This window comes from Scophthalmus maximus, chromosome 3 (genome assembly GCF_022379125.1).
Source record: "Scophthalmus maximus strain ysfricsl-2021 chromosome 3, ASM2237912v1, whole genome shotgun sequence".
Taxonomy (NCBI): domain Eukaryota; kingdom Metazoa; phylum Chordata; class Actinopteri; order Pleuronectiformes; family Scophthalmidae; genus Scophthalmus; species Scophthalmus maximus.
In genome coordinates this window covers 1,797,501-1,807,500 of record NC_061517.1, presented here as the reverse complement: position 1 = coordinate 1,807,500, position 10,000 = coordinate 1,797,501, and the positions used below count along the sequence as shown (strand labels likewise).

Here is a 10,000-nt window from a genome sequence, read left to right as displayed (position 1 = left end):
TGTGTGAGGGGGCGGATGGAGGCCGGTGGGCGGGGGATGGGCCCCCGGCTGATTCAGCCCCGGCTCATGAGTAGTATCTGACTCACACAAACACAGGAAGTAGCGCGTGCTGCCCGTTTGGTGAGCCGCTCTGTATTTATACGATACTCCCGTTATGCAGGGGCAATAATGGAGAGCTCTCATGATACCTCGCCTCACCTCCGTTCCGTCGGTCAGTGAGTCAGCGCCGCGCTCGCCCCTCGCTCAAATACTTTCATGTCCACATCCTGAGTGCGTTGGACACGGATCCAGCGGCTGCATCAGTCATGCGGTGACTCAGGCCTGTGAAATGTCGCACAGTGAAAGCAGTTCCATATTTAAAATACTTCCTTTGGCGACAACAGGCCTCAAATGTATTATTTATTTGTCGTCCCACGAGAATCAATCGGCTTTCAAGCTTCTGATGATTCACTCAATCATCTGAATCAAGCCGAGGCCTCTCAGTGATAGTAAACTATGGACTCGGGTATTTATATAGATATATATTCATATAGATCATTTCTGGTCTTATTGACTCAAAGCTCTTTACGCCGTCTGAAAAGCCTCCAGAGGCAATTCATTGATCAGTGTCCTGCCCAAGGACAACGACGCGACGCGGCATCGAACCGCCGACCTTCGGGGGTTAGCGGACGACCGACTCTACCTCCTGAGCCACATCCGCTGTGAGTACAGTATTATATACAGTAACTACCAGGAATCATGCAAAATATCAGAGCTTCTTGCAAACTATTCAAGACAAACATCACATTGGATTCATTATTATTATTATTATTGTTCACGTTAGAAACTGATCACAGGAGGTCAGGTCAAGTCAGGTCAGGTCATAAGGTCAGAAGGTCAGCTACAGTGCAAGGCATAACGTACGTAATATTCCTAGGGATTTAAATCTGGACCCTGCTATAGTTTGGAACTGTTTCATTCATAAAAGATCATAAGTCAGTATCTGTTGACTCCTCTTCTTCTTTTATGAATGAACCCAGGACAAACCGTAGCAGGGTCCAGATTTAAATCCCTAGGAATATGACATATTTTATAAAAGCTTGAAGAGCGTTGCACCTCACCTGACCTCACCTGACCCCCCTGTAGAGAACCGAGCAGATTTGAATGTGACTAATAATATTATTGATGATGTGAGTATTCTCAGGTTGACAGAGAGCAGAGTTCCATCTTCACCACTAGGGGGCAGACGGAGATTAGAATTTTTTTTTTAAAGTAACACTGAGGTCACATGTGACATCTTTTGAGAAATCACACCATCTTGTGGACAAACTTAAAAGACGACCAGTATATATTATAAACACATAAATTCTTTTAAAAAACATTATTTACACAAATAAAGCAGAGGCAGCAGCCAAGAACAGATTTTATAAGTTGCTTTCACAAAGCAAACACTAGCAATTAATTGCGCTCTTTCAATATAATGAATATAGCTTTTTTCCTATCATTGTTGTATATTTTTCTATATTTTATCATCGACTTCTTCACCGATACCTTTGACTCTTGCTGCTACTGCATGTCCTCGGTGTGGGATGGATAAAGTCTTATTTTATCTTGATGATTTTCTGCAGAAGTGTTGTGAAACTCACCTCAGCGGCACATTACTGATGACGTCCAGCAGGGGGCAGTGGAGCCCTCCGACTCTCCTCACCTGGAACTGATGCAGCAGGTTGTTCACAGTCAGAGGATGGAGGACGACACACGAGCATCAGCGGTGTTGTCACGAACATCCACTGTATGGAAACATGTTTGTTAAAACAAAGCAAAGCTATTAATATTCCTTTGGAAACCCTGTTCATTTCTAAACACATTATTTAGTCTCTTCGAATGAATTTCCACATTTGTGCCACATTTCCTTAATAATTCTCACAGAATGGGATTTATAGCTCGTCCTCTGAAAATGACAATCAGATGCAGCAGAGTTAAGTTAGCACTTAGGTCCGAGTCCGGCTGAAGCAGAGAAGACGGAGGCGCTCTGTCACACTGACGGATGAGGGGGGAATAGATGAGAGTCACCTTGGTGACGGTGCATCTGGAGCTTTAGAATTCATGTTACCCCCGCGCTGTCGCACCTGATTGATCAAAAGGGAAGTGGCCCGCCCGCCTGCTCCGGGGCCTGTCACAGCCCCGGTACGGCAGCTGGAGTCCCGGGAGACGGCGGCCGGCCCGAGCGCCACGTAAGGGCTGGTTACTTACAGACGAGATCTGTGCTGAGTCTTATCACCGGTTTTGTATTTCCAGTGGGAAGGAGGAGCAGAGGACTGATGTGACGACCGTAAGGGCAAAGAGGAGATGGGCACTACAGTCGAGGATTTAAGGTTTCACACAACGTGCCAGGCTCAGCTGCAGAGTCACTCCATCATTTGTCTTATTGATGCACAGTATGTTGACCGGCGTTCCCTCGTCAGGTAACCTGGAAGTGGTCGCTCGAGTTTACACAACCTCTGTGAACAAACAGGGGCCAGATAGCGTGTGTGTGTGTGTGTGTGTGTGTGTGTGTGTGTTTTAAAGAGCAGCACCAACAGGAATATGTTTTCTGTGCACTAGAATTCCAGACTTTGGTATTTCACATCCACAAAATCTGTAGCTTGGGACCCAGATGAATTCTGATTTCCTCTGTCAGTCTCGCTCTGGATCTCCTCCATTGGGACGTGATTTCCCTCCGGCAGAAAACTCTTGTAAACAAGCCACTTTGGTAAACAACCAAGATGGCTGCCGCTGATGAACCAGCATTTGACTCAAAGTACCTGATATCTTCACACTTCCGTCCAAACTACTCCGGAGTTTTGAGTTAGGAAACTCTGGGAGAGCGTTGTTCTCAGGGACGGGCAGAAACGGAAATGTTTAGAAACGACGGCGCAGCCGCCTGCGTCCTCTTCCTGATTGGTTCTCATCAGTCATCATCAACACTTCCCGTCAGTGACGGTTCCACCTCGACCACGTCGTCCTCCCTGCTCCGACTTTTCACCGACGCTGTTTCTCGTTCATTTGCATTTTCCGTAACCAAGCAACCAACCGCTTCCTGTTTTCACCGGCACAATGAATGGTCGTGTGATGCCCAGGTGCGTTGGTGTGGACGGGGATTAGTTCTGAAGGTTTCAGTTCGATGTGTTAAATAACAATCACATCACATCGATGTCTTCGTCCTCGTCCTCGTTCGTATTCTAGACAGTTTGAAAGCGAGGATCTGTTTCGATGAGCAGAGGGAACGCTGGAGCAGGGAAGCCCCCGGTCGTGGCGTCTGGAGTGATATCGTCTGACAGATCGTCCCTGACACCAGGATGTCCGTCTCTGGCCGTGACCACATCACAGTGTTCGGTGTCCCGTGTAAGCAGGTGTCAGGTGGCAGCCTATTGACGAATGCTCAGAGTTGCTGGAGACGGGACTGTGGCGCTGCCGCCCCGCGGGGGGCTAGGTGAGACGGATGGGCCCATTTGTAATGCAGAGTGGGGCCCGCAGACGCATTAACTATTAAAGTGTGGTGTCCGAGGGGTGACGGCACAGCAGCGCCAGCCGCAGCGCCACAAACCTGCACGAGGAGGAGCTGCGATGCTAACGTTGACGTACGGGCTCCGCCGCTGCCGTCGGACCGATCGTCTGTGAACGATGTTATTAGGAATTTAACGTCTTCACACTTTATACAAGGCTTTTAAAATGAGTTTGAATGTTGAAACCTTAAAGGGGAAGTTAGCGATTTGAAGCCTTTTTTCTATAAAAATTGTCTTATATTTCCTGTGTCTGCTGCCGGTTCTGTGTGTGCACTGAACCGGCGCCCTGGCTCCGTAAATCGAAGACAAACAAAATGGTGCGGACCGCACCTCAGTGGCAGCTTGTAAACATCAGCCCCCGACACCTTAAAGGGGCAGTAAGCGATTCTAAAGCAATACACGCTCCGTCGGTTCTGTGTGTGCGGCGGAAAAGACCGTGGCACCGTGAACTGGAGACGAAACAAGTGGCGCTGATACGTTAGGAGACCTGCGCTGCAACTCCGGGGTTTTGGCCTCGTGGTCACCATCAACAACAAAGAGAAGAGACGAGCCTTCTCCAAAATCTCTTACTGCCGCTTTAATGTCAAGCGCTGTTGGTTATCGTGTTTGGTTTGTAGAGCGAATCAGTTAAAACGCCACCTGTGAAGGACTCTTGTCTTCACCCCACTCCCTCTCTCAGCTCAGTGTGACCAAATAGTCCTGAACGCTCCAGAAACAAGCTCGGTCGCAGACTCTCCGCTCGCCAACAAGCCTGAAATGATGTCGTTACCGCCGGTCTGCCCCACAGCGCGGCCAGTAAGTAAAGCAGAGACCCGTGAAGTGGGGGGGGGGGCAGCGGATTGTCTGCGGGGAGGAGGTTCACTTGCTTAACTTTTTCTTTCAGGTGGTCAATGGCCCCATCGCTTCTCCTGCTCTCACCACTTTAGGTCTTGGAAACGGAGACTGGAGGTGGAATTGATTCCGGCCGTGGCGTTCCTCCTCTCGGCGTGTCACCCCCAAGTGCGTCTGGTAAATGTGCCCTCGGAGTCGATTGGCCTGAGGGATGGAGGAGCACAGGGGGGCAGGGGGGCAGCCGGGCACGGGAGTGAGTCATCCATCCTCGGTACCTGGGAGGAGGAGGAGGAGGAGGAGGAGGAGGAGGAGGAGGAGGGCGGCGTTCCACCTGCTCGCTGAATAAATCATCGCTTAGTCCGTTCTGCCGCTGCAGTCCAATTAACCAAAGGGAGCCTGTGAATGCAGTTAGGTGGTATGATTAATTACACAGCACCGACAATACGCACCAAATAACACGAAATCCCACAGGCCCGACTCCGAGCACGGCTTCACTCTGCAGATTTGAGCCTCCCCATGAAGTATTGTTCCCTTTGAATATGAAATGTTGTCGCTGGACGTCTGTGTTCGCTGCACAAAAACAAACATTCACACGCTGACAAATACACACATTCATGTCCACATGTCAGATTATAGCTGCAACAGTTTATCGATTAGTAATTGACTACTAAATTGATCGGCAACTATTTTGATAAGTAGTTTTTATGAAAGAAAAAGTCAAAATTCTCTGATTTCAGCTTCTTCAATATCAATATGTTCTGGTTTCTTTGCTCCTCTGTGACAGGAAACTGAATATCTTTGGTGTGTGGACAAAACAAAACATCTTGTGGTTTGGGAAACACTATCAACATTTTATGGACCAAACAACTAATGGATGAATCGAGAAAATAATCCACAGATTAATCGATAATGAAAATAATCGTTAGTTGCAGCCCTACTTCAGATATTCTCATTTCAGAGTGAACCGACTAAATACGAGTATAGAATTCCAAAGCTTTTCACCTCCGAGAAGCCGAATCCCCTTGGAACAGTAACTAAGGGCGCAATTATTTCTTTTACACGGCCCACGACCGAGCTCCAGGTCTCACTGCTGCGGCTTATTCAAATAGAGCATTTAATTGAACATAAAAACGCGGAGGGAGACGGCAGAAAGGAAAGGTTAATGGGACTGACACAAAGGGCAGACTGCAGAGGAAGTCCAGCCTTAAGTGTCACATCCGGCTTGCATCACAGCCCCGTTCATGTTACCAATTAGGTGCTGGTCAGTAATTCAGCCGGCTCTTACTGTGGGGGGGCCGCGGCCTGAGCTTTCCGGGGGGCCCGGGGTGGGATTAAAGCTCTCCCCGAGACAACGGCGGGTAATGACCTCCGCACTTCCATCAACAACCGCTCTCGCGCTGACGTTTGACTGCAGCCACGTCCGACGGAAAGGTCACAGAGGATGTAGCAGATGAGGACGGAGGAGAGGAGACACAAGGAACGTAATTGGACGACGGTTTGGTCAACGGGGGGGGGGGGGCTGCTCTGACGTTTGTTTACTCGATGCCAATCTTCATTCCAGATGTTTTGTGGCGGCGGAGGAGGAGATCGCCGAATCCGTTCGTTCGGTTTCCAGCTTGTGTGGCAGCTTGGGACATTTCCAACCAGCGACGGTTTAAAGGTTACTTTCAGATTCACTGAAGATCTGTTTTATGTATTTTCTTTGAGAAACGCTGTTTTGTACATTCCAGGTTGGCTTGGACCACCTACCTATGTCTATATATCTATCTAACCCTCCATCTACCTTCCTACCGATATCTACCTACCTACCTATCTACCCATCTATCTATCTTTCTATCTATCTATCTATCTATCTACCCATCTATCCATCTTTCTATCTATCTATCTAACCATCTATCCATCTTTCTATCTATCTATCTACCTATCTATCTACCCATCTATCTATCTTTCTATCTATCTACCTATCTATCTACCCATCTATCTATCTATCTACCCATCTTTCTATCTATCTATCTATCTATCCATCTTTCTATCTATCTATCTACCTTCCTATCCATCTTTCTATCTATCTATCTATCTACTTACCTACCTACCTACCTACCTACCTACCTACCTACCTATCTATCTATCTATCTATCTATCTACCTGCCTATCTATCTATCTATCTATCTATCTATCTATCTATCTATCTATCTACCCATCTATCTATCTATCTATCTACCCATCTATCTATCTATCTATCTATCTATCTACCCATCTATCCATCTTTCTATCAATCTATCTATCTATCCATCTTTCTATCTACCTTCCTATCCATCTTTCTATCTATCTATCTATCTATCTATCTATCTATCTATCTATCTACTTACCTACCTACCTACCTACCTACCTATCTATCTATCTATCTATCTATCTATCTATCTATCTATCTATCTATCTATCTATCTACCTATCTATCTATCTATCTATCTATCTATCTATCTATCTATCTATCTATCTATCTATCTATCTATCTATCTATCTATCTACCTAACTACCTACCTATCTATCTATCTATCTACCTAACTACCTACCTATCTATCTATCTATCTATCTATCTATCTATCTATCTATCTACATGTCTATCTATCTATCTATCTATCTATCTACCTGCCTATCTATCTATCTATCTATCTATCTATCTATCTATCTATCTATCTATCTATCCATCTTTCTATCTACCAACCGATATCTATCTATCTATCTACCTACCTACCTATCTATCTACCTATATATCAATCTATCTAACCCTCTATCTACCTTCCTACCGATATCCATCCATTCAATTCAATTCAATTTTATTTGTATAGCGCCCATATCACAACATATATTGTCTTAAGGCACTTTACATAGTGAGGTCAATATTACAATATTACAGGGAAACCCCCAAAAATCCCACAATGAGCAACAATCTTGATGTCAAACTCCTCCTATAAATGTATTTGCTTGTAGCCACACTTGGCCTTAATGTTTAATGAACAACTACATAGTCTTTAAAATAAAGTCATGAATTGAGGTCAGGAGCAACTGTTTTCTGAAGGGTTAGTATCATCGCCTCTAACGGACTCGGTGTTAACTTCACTTCCTGCAGCTGACGTCCCCGTTACAGTAAATATAGTTTTTAACTGTGTCAGAGGTCAGAGGTCGTGACCTGTGACCAGGAAAGAGGAGCAGGTCGACTGGGGGAAATGTGACGAATGCATGTGAAAACACGACACGTCGATGTTTCACAGTAAATTCTATATTAAGTCACGAACTTTAATGAAGCAGATCCCAGCTTCTGTTTGTACGAGACCAGAGAACAGCTGTGAAACAAGACACGCAAAGTCAATCCATCGCTCTGAACATTGGAACATCAAAGCAGATGGTGACGTGACAGAGATATTTTTAATAGGAAAACAAATAAACTAAGGATATTTGAAAAAGACTTAGCCAGTAAATAAACGACCCACTTTCCCCTCTGACAACATGATCTCTGAACCACGACTGACATTTCATATCAGTGGAAACACACGGCATGAGCAATGTTTTTAATAAAACACACGAGCAGCGGCTCAGAGGAGGTTTTCGCTGTGACGCCTTTCAGACGACAAACAGTTTGAACTCTCGTGTCCCTTTCAGAGGTCCGCAGAGAAACATCGGAGGCCTTTTCCTCTTGTTCTGTCTGGATTCATATTTTCCTTCACGAGTGAACGGCCGCGCTGGTTTGACCTCTGTTGTGTCTCGCGCAGCTCGCGCGTCTCATCTGCCGGCGAGCGAACACGCGGCGGTTGTTTCCTAATCCTCGCGCGGCGCGAACGCACAGCGAGTTCCGATGGGCTGGCGAGGAAGAACATCACGGGCCGAAGCAATTCAGATAAGCCTGAATGTACTTTCTTTGCATGTTCAGACCGAAACCATGAGTCCATTCAAACTCTTTGCTTTGAGCGCAGGAGGCCGCGTCTTATGTGCCGCCGCCTGTAAGTGTGACTGTAAACACATTAGCATTCTGACACTCGTTAAATCTCTGTATGTCTTCACTAATACGAGCCCCGAGGCTTTGGTTCCGTCGCCGGCCACTTTGTAATCCTGTTGAATAAACACGGTTTTCATGTGTAAATGTCTTTCGCCGGTTCATCTCAGGAAGCCTCGTCTCCATCCCACACGTCACAGGTTCACCGGTAGTTGTGTTGTTGTCTTTTGCGGCGGCGGCGGCGGCTTCTGAGGATTAAAAAGCCCAACATGACTTATCCTGCTCGCTGCGATTGTAAAGGCGGTTTGGTTTGGTGGCTTCCTCCAGATAGGCCGTCGCAGTGTATAACAATGACTCTTGGCTGCGGCTGCAAACGTTTTTTTTCCCCCAGAATTGGATTAGATTCGCACAATGTACAGCAGGCAACGCTCGCAACCTAGATAAACTGCGGCGCTGGATGAAGAGGAGAGGGAACAAACATCCCTCTGAGGGCACGAGTGGCAAAGTCAGTTTGAAGAAAAAGGAAAAAAAAGAGCATGTGTGCGAACGTGCTGTTCCGGTTCCTCTGCTGCGACACTTGTACGGATGAAACGGACGAGATGCGACGTGTTAATCAGTGAGATGTGGGCGGATTCTGTTTCTATATGTGACTGTTCCCAGTCTCTGTGCCTCGCCGAGCTAAGCGGACTGGCTGCGGGCCGACGCACCAGAGAGGGAGTCTTCTCATCGGATGAACGAAATGTGGAATTATTCCCCCGAATCCCCAATAACTCACTCAAGTGTGTTTCACTCACTTCAAGTGTCTCACAGAGAATTGGTCGGTTGCTGCAAATTCAAAAAAACCAAACAGATCAGTTTGGTGGATGTTGCTCATCCTTCATGTTTCATCTGTGGATCACGTCTCCAATGTGCTTGAGTTTGAGCTGCAACTCACTGTTATTTTCATCCTCGACAGGTTTGCTGCTTTTGTGCAAAACTCCAAATAAGCAATTTTCTCAATTCACACATAAAACCCCACGTTTACAGTGACGCGCTCAAACAGCGAAATGTTTGACTTCGTTGTTTCAGCTCCAGATTTTGGAAAACGAGTCGCTGTGAAGAGTCGACGTCACAAACTGTCGAGGTAAAGAACTCGTCGTGTCCATCGGACGAACCGAATCAGACACTTCTCAAAAGATCTGCAGTCGTTTTTATGGAAACGCGTCCAACAGGAAAACAACGAAACGGTTGTTTGTAATAAATTTGTCATCATTTTAAGTGATTAACCATCACAACACCGCATATACTGCTAGATCTTTAGTGTCCTGGTAGTGTTTACTCCTCTTCCCACTCGCTCCGTCGTCGTGTCCGATGCTTTGTGTTTGATTTTGCTCTTTTACAAAATGTCATCAATCGGACGTCTCGACGCCTCGGAGAGAAATTTGACTCAAGAGACAGGTGAATGAGGAAATACATGTTGTACAGTACAATGCGTACTGTACAACTTCAGAAGAGACTGTAGACCAACTAGAGCTGGTTTTTATGACGACTCGATTATTAATGTTTACACTAAAAGTTGATCATTTTAGCAGAAGAAAGAAGGAAAGTACAAAGTTTTGCACGAGAGCGACTGTTATAAACCTTGTAAACTGTGACACACTCTCTGAGAGGAGCG

General features: G+C 46.1%; 1 protein-coding gene across 2 annotated transcripts in view; it reads right to left on the bottom strand.

Annotated features, from left to right (window-relative positions):
* Nucleotides 1-10,000, bottom strand: part of hmga1a (high mobility group AT-hook 1a) — a 212,612-nt gene that overhangs the window by 12,004 nt on the left and 190,608 nt on the right. The window contains exons 1-3 of one of the 2 annotated variants that reach the window (XM_035645489.2): nucleotides 4,805-4,925; nucleotides 1,626-1,769; nucleotides 199-321 (exon numbers count right to left, since the gene is read on the bottom strand). The gene's annotated coding sequence lies outside the window, so the exon portion shown is untranslated. Of the gene's footprint in view, nucleotides 1-198; nucleotides 322-1,625; nucleotides 1,770-4,804; nucleotides 4,926-10,000 lie in introns of those variants that run through there. The other variant, XM_035645486.2, reaches the window with a different exon arrangement.